The 15,537-nt window shown below is 35.3% G+C and overlaps 1 non-coding gene and 1 pseudogene across 1 annotated transcript; one reads left to right on the top strand and one right to left on the bottom strand.

Annotated features, from left to right (window-relative positions):
- The window catches only part of LOC149170240 (putative pyridoxal 5'-phosphate synthase subunit PDX1), a 123,125-nt pseudogene that overhangs the window by 88,435 nt on the left and 19,153 nt on the right, over window positions 1–15,537 (top strand).
- Window positions 4,859–4,932, bottom strand: TRNAI-AAU (transfer RNA isoleucine (anticodon AAU)). The gene has a single exon. It is a non-coding gene; the product is annotated as a tRNA-Ile (tRNA).

A 15,537-nucleotide genomic window follows, 5' to 3' on the forward strand; every position in this document is an offset into this window, starting at 1 on the left:
GAGAACATAAACATCACCTTAAGAAATATGGGGTTTAATTTATTGTCAAGGCACATCAAAACAAAAATCACTTGAATTAAGTTAATGTTAATCAGATGAAGTGATTAATAAGTTCAAACAAAAGCTTTGTAATCATGTGTGTAAAGGATCAACATAACAATCAACATGATTCTTGTTTAAGTTATGCAACTCATCTTAAAGATGGTTTGTTTAAAGAGATAGAAACTTGTTCAATTCTATGTAAAACCAAACATCTTATTCATAAGCAGGGATTACAACATGAATTACAGTTTGTGCCTAAATCTCCTCTTCCTAATGTCAGAATGAATCAAATCAGTTTAAGTTTGGAACTTAACAATTGCAGGGATACATGTCAGTATTAGGGAAATTCAATGTTCGATTTCTCTTGTATTGTGTCGCCATGTCATGTCTCAAACAATTTGGAAACCTCTTTTCAAGTGGAGAGGAAACCTATTTGTTTTCATATCAAAGCCTTTTCTAAAGTAGTGTCAAAGTGTCTAATGGGAACTTATGCATCAGAGGAAAGTGCTAATCAATGGAAACATCATTTAAATGAAGGAAAAGTGATTCAAACAAATCAACAGCTAAATCAATACTTTCAGAATCAAACTAAGTTGCAGCAAATTTCACCTTACAGTTGGATAGGTTCAGTGCAACAAGTTCACTTAGTAAATAGAAATCAAGAAAATATGTTAAATCAAGTAGCTGGTTTGGTGTCAAGTATATCTTTGATTTTCTCTGTCATTCCGTAAAATAGATTGTTTATACATGTTGATGGTAATAAACAACATCCAGTAGAGACTGTTTTCAAAGATTGTGAACCACTAACTCATGATTCTTCGTCGAAAGAATTCAATTGCCATGTTTATAGCAGGTTGTTTTCCCATCGTCGCAAGTTGTTCATACTGCAGATATAAGAAATAGGTCACCAAATGAAAAAGTGTCATGCTCAGCATCATCAGGGTCATCACTTGCAAGTGATTGATCAAATGTGTTGGTACATCGTCACGTCAAGGTGGAAAGAGAGGGAGTTATACCCTTATCAACTATTTGATTAGTCAAAATTTTGTGGTCCAAAAGCTTTCAAGTGGAGAGGAATGACCCAGGAGGATTCTGTTGATTCAGTTGCACAGGTGTTCAAGTGTCGTCATCAGTGTTCAGTGTCGTTGTCACTCTAGTACAGCTTCGATAGTGTTGGTTATGGATCATGTTGTTCAGGTAATGTTTATGGTTTTGCATGGCATTCAGTTGAGAAGGTTTGTACCTGGCTGTCGACTTGTGTTCATCAACAGTTCTGCCAGGATTGGTCGACAACATGTGTTTTGTCGTATGACTTCGCAGGTTTTGGGTTCGACATGGGTGTTGTTCATGGCATACATTCGTCGTCAGGGTTGTCATCGCAAAGGTAACTAGTGTCGACGATGTGTGTGGTTTTATGTCACATTGTCGACAAGTTCGTCATTAGGTGACAAATGTCACTAATGTCACTTAGTGATGAATGATAGTAAATGGGTGATCAATTGTTAAAACCCTAATCCTACATCTAAAACCTAACCTACCACATTAAAACTATGTATCAAACGTATGTCCTAAATAAAAAACCTCTGCCTTCATTTCAAGGCCTAACCCTAAGTCCTAAGTTCTATGGCATCAAACCCTAAAACTATCACTATGTGCTAAAAAAACTAAGTGTTAAACCTTAGTTTTCAACCCTCGACCTTTTAAACATCGTAAAAACATTATAAAACAAGACCCACAGTCCTAAACCGTTGACCCTAATCGTGTCAGAAACCATAATTACATGTGAATAGGTGTAAGTTAACCACGCAGTCAGGAGTTAACGATACAACAAGTTAACCACCTGTCGAAACTCATGTTGAAAGCTGACATGTGAACGCAGCATTGGTAACCGCCTATCGTTGACATTACAACAACTGTCAAGTCGAAACTGTAGCAGAAACCGTCACGGGATTGCATGCGAACATGCTGAAGCATTGACCGCCAGCTCGAAAACTGTCAGTAGAACTGCCAGCGCCTAAACTCCGGGTTCATTCACCGCTCACATGAGCTGTCCAACCTCCGAAAGGTTAAAGCTGACCATAAACAGTTTCTGGGTTTATCCAAAGTTTATTTTGGGTTTATTGTTAAGTTTTGTTACAAACTAATCCGAGGACCTTGTAACCAACCTATCTATGTGTCTTTCACAACAAGACCAAAGCTAAACCCTATCCAGAATCAAACTAGTTCATCTGCAATTCAGCTAAATGTGGTTTTGATGTACTTGCAAGCCTTTAAAAGGCGGTTTTTCTTCATTGAACAAGGAGGAGTGGTTTTCTGACTTTTGCTTGCAGATTCTGGAGGTCATAGGCAGTTTTGTTTTCAGTGTTATGGGAGCATCCGGAGTCGGTTTTGGAAACCGTAAGAAGTGTTGGAAAGTTGGTTCAGAGGGCTATCTGATGACAGTGATCAGAAGTGCCTATGTGCACATTCAGACTGATCAAATCTCTGTGTAATCAACACCTTCTGTTCATTCCTAATAAAAACGGTCGCCCATCTTGAAAGCGGACCTGGAGATGTAGTCCACCAGGGATGAGCTCCGTCATCAATCTCGCTATCTGGTATCGTTGTGTTTTTACTGTTTTCACTTCTATTATGCATCGTTTTTATGATTAATCAGTTGTCGTAAAGTGTTCTTCTCGAGCAATTTTCATCGATTTCCATGCTTTGAGCTAACATTCAAATCATTAATGGTTAATCAATTCTACATCAGTTTTTATTTTATGATCATTTCAGATCAGTATGTTCCAAAGTTATCCTCTACTATAAGAGGTACATTCAAATCTATTTTTATTAAATTGACTACATTTTCCTTATCTAGATTAGAGGAGATATGAGGAGACAAGGATTTAATTGCTGCCCACAAATCCTCCAGTTGTTGGTGAAGACTACCTGCATCATCCTCTAATCGCCTCTCCTGAGTTTTGTCTTCCATACGTAATTCCATCGCTATGGGGATAACAACATAGACATTATTAAATTTGGTATACAAAAGCTCTTAGTTTTTCTCTAGCCTGACCATTATTTGATCCAACAATTCCATTGCAATACCATCATAGGAAACTCTTGTATCCTAGGTTTCCCTCACTGCAAATTCACAGTTAAGTGTCCAATTGCTAGGGGCCCATGAAATACTAAGGGTTGGCAAGCTCTTGTGCCTCCCCCCATAGAAAGAGTTCAGATCATTAAGACAAGAACATAGTAGCAACATCAAGGGTGCCTTAAAGGGATGCCATTGAGGAGCAATTGTCCAAACAAATTTCCATATCATCAGTTCCCAAATTAAAATTTTACACTCATTCAGTGCCAACAAGACATGCCTAACAAGCCTCACCTCTATTGCTTGAACAACGATGAAATTCTGATTGACATGGAAAGTCTCTGAATTACCTTCCCAACATACATGAGAGCTAATGCCCATTTGGTGCTGAGAGCTCCCCGTTGGCTTTATGACTACAACCATAGGATACCGCTGATTCCAGAAAGTTAGCGGCTAAATTATGGACCTCCTAAATATGCCAATGGTCAAGGAATCAAGAAGGAGTGCATGGAGGCTCATGTCCTAGTCTTTGCTCCAGATCCCCTAGAGGACCCAAAACATCTTTGTGCTCCTCAAGACCACATCGAAGAACTCTACCATAAGCATTGTTAATATTTGTCATTTTTCACCATGAATCCAAAGGACTACATAGAGGGCTTAATGCTTTCCTCACACAATAAAATTCGTCCTATCACTCTACCGTTGATGGCTTGGGAGCACACGAATAACAGATAGAATGGCGATGACAAACTAATGACAATATTCCTCCAATATGCTTATGTGTTTGAGTCCATCTAAATTGACATTAACAGTATGTTGTGCGTGGTGCACTTTGGGAGGGGGACCATGTTGATTTTTGTGGCTCTCCCTCCCCCAAATTCCATTTTTTAATTCAAACAATTCCATAGTTATGGGATGGGAGAAATTGAGGGGCAACCATTATGAACAAGGGCCCCTTCTTCCTATTTTACACTTTCATTAGCAAGACAATCTGCTTCAGCATTATGCGATCTCAAGACATGATAAACGCTGAGCTTGGAAAAAATGGTTCCCAAGTTTGGATCATTTCTATGATACCTCTTAAGTTGCACTCTTTTGGTAATGTTTCATGCATCAAGCACCGGATAACAATAACTAAAAATTTATAAATTACAGTCCATAACAGTAATTTTGACATTACATTTTTAAAAAATTAAATCAAAAATGGTTTCCAAATTTAAATCATTTCTATGATACCTCTTAACTTACACTTTTTTAATAATGTTTCACGCATCAAGCACTGGACAATAATAACTAAAAAAAACTATAAATTACCACCCATAACATTAGTTAATAATAACTAAAAAAAACTATAAATTACCACCCATAACATTAGTTTTGATATTACATTTTTAAAAAATTAAATTTTCGAACACTTAGCACTCTTTTAATAATGTTTCATGCATCAAGCACTGGATAATAATAACTAAAAAAACTATAAATTACCACCCATAACATTAGTTTTGATGTTACATTTAAGTTTTCAGTAGTTTAATTATTATAATAACCATTTTAATATATATATAGATTATATTCACTTAATTAATTATGATAATGACGTTAAAATTTTAAAAAGTCCATCAAAACGGAATTAGAGCCGAACAATTTCATTATCCAAGCCATCGCTGTCTGTTTGTTCAGAACGGAAACACAGTAGCCCTTGAAAATTCAAGGTAGAAAAAATAACAAATATCCTTATTGTGGCCTATGCAGGTTTCGAACCTGCGACCTTCGCGTTATTAGCACGACGCTCTAACCAACTGAGCTAATAGGCCAGATGATGTCATGTGTCATTCTATAAATTCATCTTTTATGAAACGGCTACCTTCTCGTTGGGCCGCGACCGATTTATTTTTGGCAATTGGTTGTTTTTTTTGGAATTTTACAGTTTGCAATTTGTTGCGATGGGATATTATTCATATATATTTTGAATTTATCATAATTTAGTAGTTAAATTATATAGTTATTATTTCTTTTAAACGTATGTTGATTTATCATTATTATTCAAAGAAAAACATTTCATTTATAATATTTAGATAATAAGAAGATTTAGAGAGAGATTTTTTGGCAAAAATCACATGGAAAATCATTTGTTGACACGTTTCGAACCAACAAGTGTGGTTCATCGTCAGGACAAATTGAAGAAACAGATCCAGGTAAGCAAGATAAATAGGCAGAACGGAGCCTCCTGACCCAACGGCTAGTTTGACTCAAGGACCAGGGTCAAAAATATTTTATTAGCTTAGTTAGTAAGAATTAGGACCAAAACAAAAAATTGAAGGGTATTTAGTTTACAAATGTTAATAAAAAATAGAAATTAGTTAAATAATGGACCCTAAAAGCAATATATATAAAATAATATTATTAAAAATTATAAAATAATAATAAATAGATGCATAAAAGATCTAACAAATGTCAAAAGGGGAAAGGTTAGTAAGGAAAATTAGTTAAAAATATTCAAAATAAAACAAGTAAATAGATAAATGAAAAATAAATTATAAAATACTAAGAAACCTCAAAACGAGGAAGGTTAGTTAAATAAAACAAATAAATAGATAATTGAAAATTAAACTAGAAATGAATAAGTAAATAAATAACTAAATTAGTTACTGCGAAACACATAAAAAATAATAATAATAATAAAAATAATAATAATAAAATAGTAAATAAAATAATAAAGATAAAATAAAAATAATCAAAACAAAACAAAGGATCTAAAAATTAAAAGCCTATAAATATTATTAAAAATTATTGAATGGAAGAAAACCACAGAGGTTAGAAAAATAAGTCAAAAATGGTAATAATGTAACGAATAAATGAAAATAATAAGAATAAAATAAATAGGTTAGTTAGAAAAATTAGTTAAAAAGTCTTAGAAAATAAAAATAATAGAACGAATAAATAAATAAAATAAAGACAAAATAAATAAACAAAATATAAGAGGGTAGGTTAGTTAAAAAGGTAATAACAGAACAAATAAATAAATAAATTAAGAATAAAAATAATAAAAATTAGTTAAAAAGACTCAAAAAATAAAGGTAATAATAGAATGAATCAATAAAAGAAAATCAATAAAACATAGATTAGTTAGAATAAAAAGGTTAATACTAGATAAATAATAAAAATAATAATAAGAAGTAAATAAATAAAAATAAAATAATAAATAAAAGAAATTAACCCTAAAGAAGAGGGCGGAAACCAACTAGAAAGAGAGAGTAGGGACCGAACATCTACTAACTTTCCAGACATCGTGTCTATTAAGATTGCAAAGCTTTTTTTACTACTATCACATATATCTTGGACCGTCAACCTATTTTATTTTATTTTATTTTTGTCAGTAAAAATATTCAATCTTGCCTTTAAAACACCGTTATTTAAGATTAATACATATTACGTTACATATTTTTTGGGATTTGTTTTCCTAAAATGCACTTCCTGCATTTTTTTTTTTCCATTAAGGCATCTTGTGGATCTAATATCGATTGAAATTTGACAGCCACGGTTTCATATGTTTCAATTTGAAAGCGGTTAATCGTAATCAAAATGCGAGAGGTATTTCGATCATTGCAAGTAACGAGGACATGTAAAGAAATGCAGCAAGGCAAGAATTTTAAAAAGAAGATTGAGTCATAAGCAAACTTTGATTACCAACTTTCAATTACACAGAGTTAGGTTTTGGGAGCATGAAGATACATTGCTTCCGAGTTGTGATTTAATGTTGGAATTATCATCTTAAAGAGTTAATGGCAACTAAATAGCAGGCAACATCATGGAATTTATCAATCATAATGTATTATATGTGAAGTTTTCTTGTTTTGAAGTTGTGACATATTCTCATTTTTTTATTATTAATTGAATTTAGTTGAAGCAAATGCTTGAAGTATATCATTTTTTATTATTAATTGAATTTGGTTGAAGAAAATGCTTGAAGTATATCATTTCTATAAATAGCACTTGTGGTGGATAATGATGGCTGGCCTATTTTTTCTATTCTTAATTATAGGCATAAATAAATTATCCATTTTAATTCATGATGGTATATAATGGTGCATTTTCATTTTCCTTAGTAATTTGGTTTATAGTTAAAAAATAGAGCTCCCTTAGGTTATTCACTGGAGTTCCCTTTTGTTAGATGTGAATTGTCATTTTCTTTTTTGTGATTGTTAAATTATAGATATTATCATAAAAATTAATATGGGAGTGTTTGTATCTTTTTCAAATTAGGATTTTGAGGAGATAGATAATGAAGTGTCAATTCATAATATTTGTAATTAATATAGATTTATTTTAACTTTATATTTACTTGAATCTATCAAGCACTCAAAGACATCAAAATTTTTAAGATGTTTGTATTTTGAGAAATTTGATTCTCTTTTGTGCTTGGTAAATTTGAAGTTAAGATAAATTTATGTTCGTTCTTATTAATACTATTTATATTTACATAAATTTCACATCTTTATATATAGAAATATCTTAATTTTTAATTTTATTAAAACCCTAGTGTGTGTGTGTGTGTATATATATATATATATATATATATATATATATATATATATATATGTTAGCTTCTGTAGCATTGGATGTGTTCTAGCCACGAAATTTGGTGGAGAGGCTAGAATACATAAGATCTCCAATACCTAGAAATTGCTTCTGGAAATTCCACACAGAGATGACTTAATTAGATTATTAACCTATTTTTTAATGTTTTCTAAGTCTAAACTTAGGAAAAATGGTTAATTAATCAGAATTAATTAATTCAAGGTGAAATTTCTCTAGAAACTCACATGAATCAATCCAGAAATGATCTGAGTCATCGATTAAAATTTAATCTTGGTTGTTAGAGTCCCAATAGGAAGATATAAGAAGGGATCGATGTGGTGATAGAGAACACGCTAGAGTCAGTTGGGGAATTAGATTTTCAAGAGTAGAAGCAGTCAGTTGCTGGAGAGTTCAAACTTCAGTGAAGAAGAAGAGACAGTGAAGAGTAGAGACAGTGATTCGGAGGAATTTTTCTAGATCCGGAGAGGAAACGATAAGGATGCCAAGTTATACCCAGTGAGGCAACGCAGAGGACTGCGCAGTTGCTTCAGAAGAACAATTTGATATGGCTGGAGGAAAAATTGATTCAGCTTCCAAAGGTTAGGAAAGTATTCCAGAAGGCTGGAGAATCATTTTCCTCAGCAGAGACAGGCATAACGACTTCACCAGAGGCAATTCGAAGCTTAGAAGTTCAAGGGTCTATGCAAGCACTACATAGAGGCTGACGTAGAGGGTCTAGGAGGACGAGTTTTCTTAACGAAAGTTGTGTCAAGGTTGCTTGTGGAAGAAGAGAAATTCCCTTAAATAACTTTGGCCAAATTTTCTTGCTATTTGGATTGCCAATTGGGCATCTATAGATTGTACTCAGATTTCACTGCTGCATAATAATTAAAACCCTCATTGTTGCACCGATTTTCCCAAGTTAGGTTTTTTCGGGGATATTTGTCCAAAAATAATAGTGTCATTTTTATTTTGTGTGTGCTAGTATTTTCTCAGTTTCCAACGTTATTTCTTCTGCAATTTATTTATGAAGATTACAAAGTGATTTATTTTATATTTTCGTAGCAGATAAATTATTAAATTAATTAACATTTACAAAATTAAATTTTAGTTTCTGTAATAGGATTTCATTTTTGAAATTTTCACATGGTACCAGAGCATGAGTGTTCAGCCGGGAAGCTCAGAAGCGAAGGAGAAAAATTTGTTGCTTAGAGGGAGCAGCACACCGAATTGCTGGGGAAAAATTTGATTTTCAGTTGAAGGGTTGCAGAAAAGTCGAGTTAATCGGGTTAGTGATTCCAACAGTTAGAGTGAGCATCTACAACTTAAATTTTCACTAAGCAGATTCCTTAACTAGACGCAGAGGGTTTTGTTGCAGTTGCAGAAGCAGAATCTGCATCGAGTGGAAGAGAAAAGCAAACACATCAGAGGGAGAATTTCTCTCAGGGAACTTCGAGTCTCAGAAGGTCGGTCTTTCTAGATAGATTTGTAGTAGCAACTAGCAAATCTGCACATTCCAGAAGGGAGTGTGAGCAACAAAGTAGCAACCAAGCATAGGTAAAGAGGGAGTTTTCGACAGATCAGAGATGGTCATGGAAGGGCTTAGATATCAAGATAGGTTGGATAGAGCTTCCAACTACGTCATCTAGAAGGTGAGGATGTCCTTCCTTCTAGATGAATATGGCTTGAAAGCCTACATAGATAATGTTGTGGAAATTCCCTAAGATGCAGACCAACTTAAGGAATACAGAAAGGAAATGGTGAAGGTGAAGTGGTTGATCCTAGATGGAGTCCGGGGTCATATAGTCTCACATATAGAAGCTAAGGGAATGACCAAAGAGATGTGGGATGTTCTCTCCATGATATACCACGGTACCTCTCAACAGCAGAAGATATTCCTGGAAGAAAAGATAAGATGCATCATGATGTAGAAGGGGGAAGGCATAGATCGCTTCCTCGTCAGGATTCAAGAGGTTCAAGACCATCTTGTAGTTGTTGAGGAAACACCTCAACCTTTAGAGATAATACAATTGGAACTAGATAGTGTCTATAAGGATTGGAAAGTCTTCATCCAAAGTATTGGGTAGAGACACACTACCAAGATGGGATAGAATGTGGGCTAACTTGTAGCAAGAGGAGTCGAGGTGAGCTCTGTTAAATAGCTCCATTAGCGGCAGCAGTAGTAGCGGACTGAAGGGTGTGAAGGAGGAGGTGAATGTGACCCTCACATCAAAGGGTCCCAGTGAGGGGCAAGGGGAGAAGAAAAAGAAGAAGAAGAAGAAGGACCTATCTAAGGTCAAGTGCTTCAGGTGTGACGAGTTTGGCCACTAAGTACCCAATGTCCTCTAAAAAAGAAGAACAAGTAGGACTAGGAAGCAACACATGCTGAGATAGATAGGTTGTCCTCCAGATTGGAGGAAGACTTCACGATGATGGTAGTTATTCCTCCAGGAGTGAGGTGGGTGACTTAGAGTTGTAGCCCCATAGAGCTATAGAGATTGATTAAGACCTTGACAATTCCACCTCATGGATCATTACCTTGCTATGTGGGCCCATAATATTGAGTAGCAAGATGGATTAGTAAAAATTGATGGAGTCAGTTCCAAAGTGACAGTTTCATACTAGTAATAGTCAGATGTTGAGGAGCACAGATCAGTGTTAACAACAAAGTAGGTGTCTCAATGTAGAGTTGGCAGCAGCGCAGAGTCTTGAGTGATAGTGTAGATGCTAACAATGGTCAGAGACTTGAGAGACAAATGCTTCATACTAAACACAAATGATTTAGTATTTTGGATGCTTCTTAGTTGCAGTAGTTACAGTTGCAACAAAAACATATGAGAGGTAGTTACAGTGTAGATGAAAAGTTGGCAGCGATATGGCAGTGTCAGTAACAACACAAATGTAGCATCCGAGTTGCACAGTGGTTGGCAGGAAGTATATCCAGACATCAGTAGCATGACAAGAGGTGATACATAGACAGGGTGTTGTGGTAGGATATGCAACACTAGAGAGAAGATAATCCTTGATAAGAGGGAGTGTTAGTTTCTCTAGCATTAGATGTGTTATAGCCACAAAATTTGGTGGGGATGCTAGAATACATTGTCTCCAAAACATATAAATCGCTTATGGAAATTCCACCTATAGATGAATTAATTATATTATTAACCAATTTTCAATGTTTCCTAAATCTAAAATTAGGAAAGTTGGTTAATTAATCATAATTAATTAATTCAATGTGAGAATTCTCTAGAAACTCACACAGATCGATCCAGAAATGATTTGTGCCATCGATTAAAATTTAATCTTTGTCATTGGATTCCCAATAGGAAGATATAAGAAAGGATTGATGTGGTGATGGAGAACACACCAGTCACTTGGAGAATTCAATTTTCTAAACTAGCGACAATTAGTTTCCAGAGAGTATGAGCTTCAGTGAGGAAGCAAAGACAGTGAGGGGCAGAGATAGTGATCCAAAGGAACTTTTCTAGATCTATAGAGGCAGCAACAAGGAGGTTGAGTTATTCCCAATAAGGAAACGCAGAGGACTACATAGTTGCTTCAGAAGAGCAATTCGATTTAGCTGGAGGAAAAATAGATTTAGTTTCCAAAGGTCAGTAAAGTCATCCAGAAGGCCGTAGAATCAGTTTCCTCAATAGCGACAGGGAAAATGACTTCATTAGAGGAAGTTCTATGCTTAGACATCTATTGTAGCTGCTACAAAAACACCCAAAATTTTGGGTCCCCCTCCACTCGCTCAATCCATTAGAGTTTCAACTGATTACTCTCCTCACTACTCTTCCTATCAAACCTTGTTGATGTGTACATTCACTTCACACATTGCATCCGCACATCATTTTTTATCTCAGATATAGACCTTATGATAGCATTAGTGTTTGGAGGTTTGTTTCTTCAAGGAGCATTGAGAGTTCCCCCATGACTTCGAAACCTATCATCCTATAATGTACATTGCATTTAGTGGAGGCATCTGTGTGTGGATGAGCATGACTTTAATTTGGCTTTCTTTATGGTTGACCATATTAGGGTTCAAGAGAAACCCTGGATTATCAAAATGAAGGTTCCCCTCATGATTTAACCTAATTCATATACCTATAGGGGTGCATTCTCATTGACATTGCTTGGCATCATGGTAAGAATCATTGTATGTCATGTTCCCCTAGGTTCATGATTGGTTCCCCATCTCAATGTGTGCATTGGGGTTTGTAAGAGTGTCATCATTCCCATAAATCTTTGAAGCCCCAAATCAACATAATTAATAATCCAACCTTGCTTTGTATTAATCCCTGCCCTCCAAATGCATGGTCATTTGTATTTCAAGGAAATTTTTCTATGAGTGCATCATCATCTTGGGCATCATGAAATATCAAAGCCAACTGCAATTAATAGATCCACGAAAGAACCTGAATTTTGAGTTGGTCTCCAAACTTAAGCATGCTTGACCAAAACAATATGATTTGTAACATCTTGATTTGGATAATTCATTGTTTATATTCCTCAAGTGAATTATTTTATTTATTCATTTGTTTCCATATCCTCACATGAAAATATCACTATTGTGAGCTAAACTATTTTCATCCCACCTCCTTTTCATGAAATTAATTGAAGATGCCATGGGTATAATTTGAACTATGCAACAGTTACATTTAAGATTCCCTTCACACGACACAACTAATATGCTTTAAGGATGGAGATTTAATGTTCCATATGAACCTCACATACTCTTCTAAGGACTTTAAGAAAAAAAGTGAATAAGACACACTCTTTAATACATTGCAATTATTTAATATATTGCATGGTTTATATTAAAAATGAATAAAGGGTTAATTATTTTGAGTTTAAGCCACTGTAATGCACTCAAAATTCTTATGGGAGGTTGGTTTACAGAGAAGGATTTAATTCTTATGGGAGGTTGGTTTACAGAGAAGGATTAAATCCATGTGGTTAGCTACCATAAAGGCCACCACGCACCCCAAAGAGATGCATAAGGGCAACGCATACCTAGGAATGGAGCACATAATCCACACATAGAGAAAGGATTATTTAAAGGAAAGCACATGCCCATATGATGAATTTATGATCATGCGAGCACAAGAGAAACACATGATCGATCATTAACATGCATATCAAGGAGCTTAGCCCAAGGTGAAGAATCCACTAGTGATGGAAAACACATATGAGGTAGCGCCAACACTTCTCATAGAAGTTATATTGGAAAGGTATGAGAAGGCGTTGTAGTGGTAACAAAACACTAGCAGTTATGTATGAAAATCACCACGTAACGACTGCAAAGTCGTGAAGGTTGTAGTAGATAGTTATAAACTGATGTGCACATGGCCGAGGATGTGGTGGTATTTACCATAATTCAAAGTTACAAAACGATTTAATTTACCATGAAATCTCAACGGGTTGCACTTTAACCAACACAATACGATGAAAGTGGATTTCTAAAGTATTCACATAGGACAACATTATCAATAGCGCATGGTTGAAATGTGGTGAAGGAACACTTTCATTGAGGAACATTTCTGTATATACATTTACTTATATTTGAGCGAGGGCTGTGCAGATTTATCATAAGCTGACAACTCTAAAAATGGCATTACCTATTGGCCAAAAAAATGGATGCGATAGGGGCTGACATATCTTGACGAAGTTTGTTGAGAAAGCTACCTTGAATATACATCAAAAGCCTCCAAATTTGTTAGCAAGGGGACGCATAGGCCTGGCCGGCAAGGTCAAATCTCCATGACACAAAGGTGCATGTAATTGATGCTAAATAAGGGGAATGACAGGAGGGCACATCAGGTACTTGGGGCATCTACGGCACCCAGGAATGCCATTACCCACAGGTCGCATACCATATGGGTCTCAAAAATGCGACTTACACCCATAGCCAATCTCGTGCCATGAACAATTTAATTATCATCACCTTAATTTTGTGAATATTAACAATGAAACCCATCTCTCCTTTTTAGTTTAACCTTAATAATAATTTGATATTAAATAAAATTTTGTGCATAGATCACAACCTATACATTAGGTGATTACATTGAAAATTCGTTTGAGATTAAAAATAACTATAATCTCATCAAGACTGCCATATATCATATATATTTCACTACTAACTTGCCTAATAGATGTAAGGTTTTTAGAGATATATACTCTCCAAAAACTAGCAAAGATCATACAAAACATAAAATAAATAGCAAAATAGATGCAAGTTCCACTAGCTATGTTCCAAAGTTATCCTCTACTATAAGAGGTGCACTCAAATATAATTTATTAAATTGACTGCATTTTCCTTATCTAGATTAGATGAGATATGAGGAGGTTGGTGAAGACTATCTGCGTCATCCTCTAATTGCCTCTCCTGAGTTCTGTCTTCGAGAAGTAATTCCTTCGCTATCAGGATAACAACATAGACATGGTTAAATTTGATATACAAAAGCTCTTAGTTTTCCTCTAGCCTATCCATTATTTGATCCAACAATTCCATTGCAATACCATCATAGGGAACTCTTGTATCCTAGGTTTCCCTCACTGTAATAAGTGTCTAATTGTCAGGGGCCCATGAAATACTAAGGGTTGGTAAGCTCTTGTGCCTCTCCCCATAGAAAGAGTTTAGATCATTAAGACAAGAACATAGTAGAACCATCAAGGGTGCCTTAAAGAGATGACACTGAGGAGCAATTGTCCCAACAATTTTCCATATCATCAATTCCCAAATTAAAACTTTACACTAGTTCAATGCCAACAAGACATGCCTGACAAGCCTCACCTTTACTGCTTGAACACCGACGAAATTCTGATTGACATGGAAAGTCTTTGAATTACCTTCCTAACATATGTGAGAGCTAATGTCCATTTGGCGCCGAGAGCTCCCCGTTGGTTTTGTGACTACTACCATAGGATACTGTTGATTCCATAAAGTTGGTAGCTAAATTATGGACTTCCTAAAGATGCCAATGGTCAAGGAATCAAGAAGGAGTGCATGGAGGCTCGTGTCCTAGTCTTTGCTCTAGATCCCCTAGAGCACCCAAAACTTCTCTTCCTCCTCAAGACCACATGGAAGAACTCCACCATAACCATTGTTGATATTTGCCATTTTTCACCATGAATACAAAGGACTACATAGAGGGCTTAATTTTTTCCCCACGCAATAAAATCCGTCTTATCACTCTACTATTGATGGCTTGGGAGCACACAAATAATAGATAGAATGGTGATGACAAGCTAATCACAAGATTCCTCCAATCTTCGTCCATGCTTATGCGTTTAAGTCCATTTAAATTGACATTAACACTATGTTTTGCATGATGCACTTTGGGAGGGGGAGCCACGTTGATTTTTGTGGCTCTCCCTCCCTCAAATTTCATTTTTAAATTCAAATAATTCCATAGGTAAGAAATGAGAGAAATTGAGGGGAAACCATTATGAACAACGACCCTTTCTTCCTATTTTGCACTTTCATTAGCAAGACAATATGCTTCAGCATTATGTGATCTCAAGTCATGATAAAAGACGAGCTTGGGAAAAAATGGTTTCCGAGTTTGGATCATTTCTACGATACCTCTTAACTTGCACTCTTTTGGTAATGTTTCATGCATCAAACACGGGATAACTATCAAGGAATCACCAATTACCACAGAGTTTCCAATCTTTGCTACTCTCGCTAGCATTAGACCTTATAGCAACCGATATGATTCAACAAGATTATTTGCTAACTAGAAAACACCCCAAAAATAATCTATTTCTTTATTTCCTTCAAAATTATAAATAACCCCTCCAACTGAAAATAAAAAACGTCATAAAGCATAAATCTC

The sequence above is a fragment of the Pinus tabuliformis genome, chromosome 4_2 (genome assembly GCF_031772625.1).
Source record: "Pinus tabuliformis cultivar Carrire ecotype Pingquan chromosome 4_2, CPIR1, whole genome shotgun sequence".
In the NCBI taxonomy this organism is placed as follows: Eukaryota; Viridiplantae; Streptophyta; class Pinopsida; order Pinales; family Pinaceae; genus Pinus; species Pinus tabuliformis.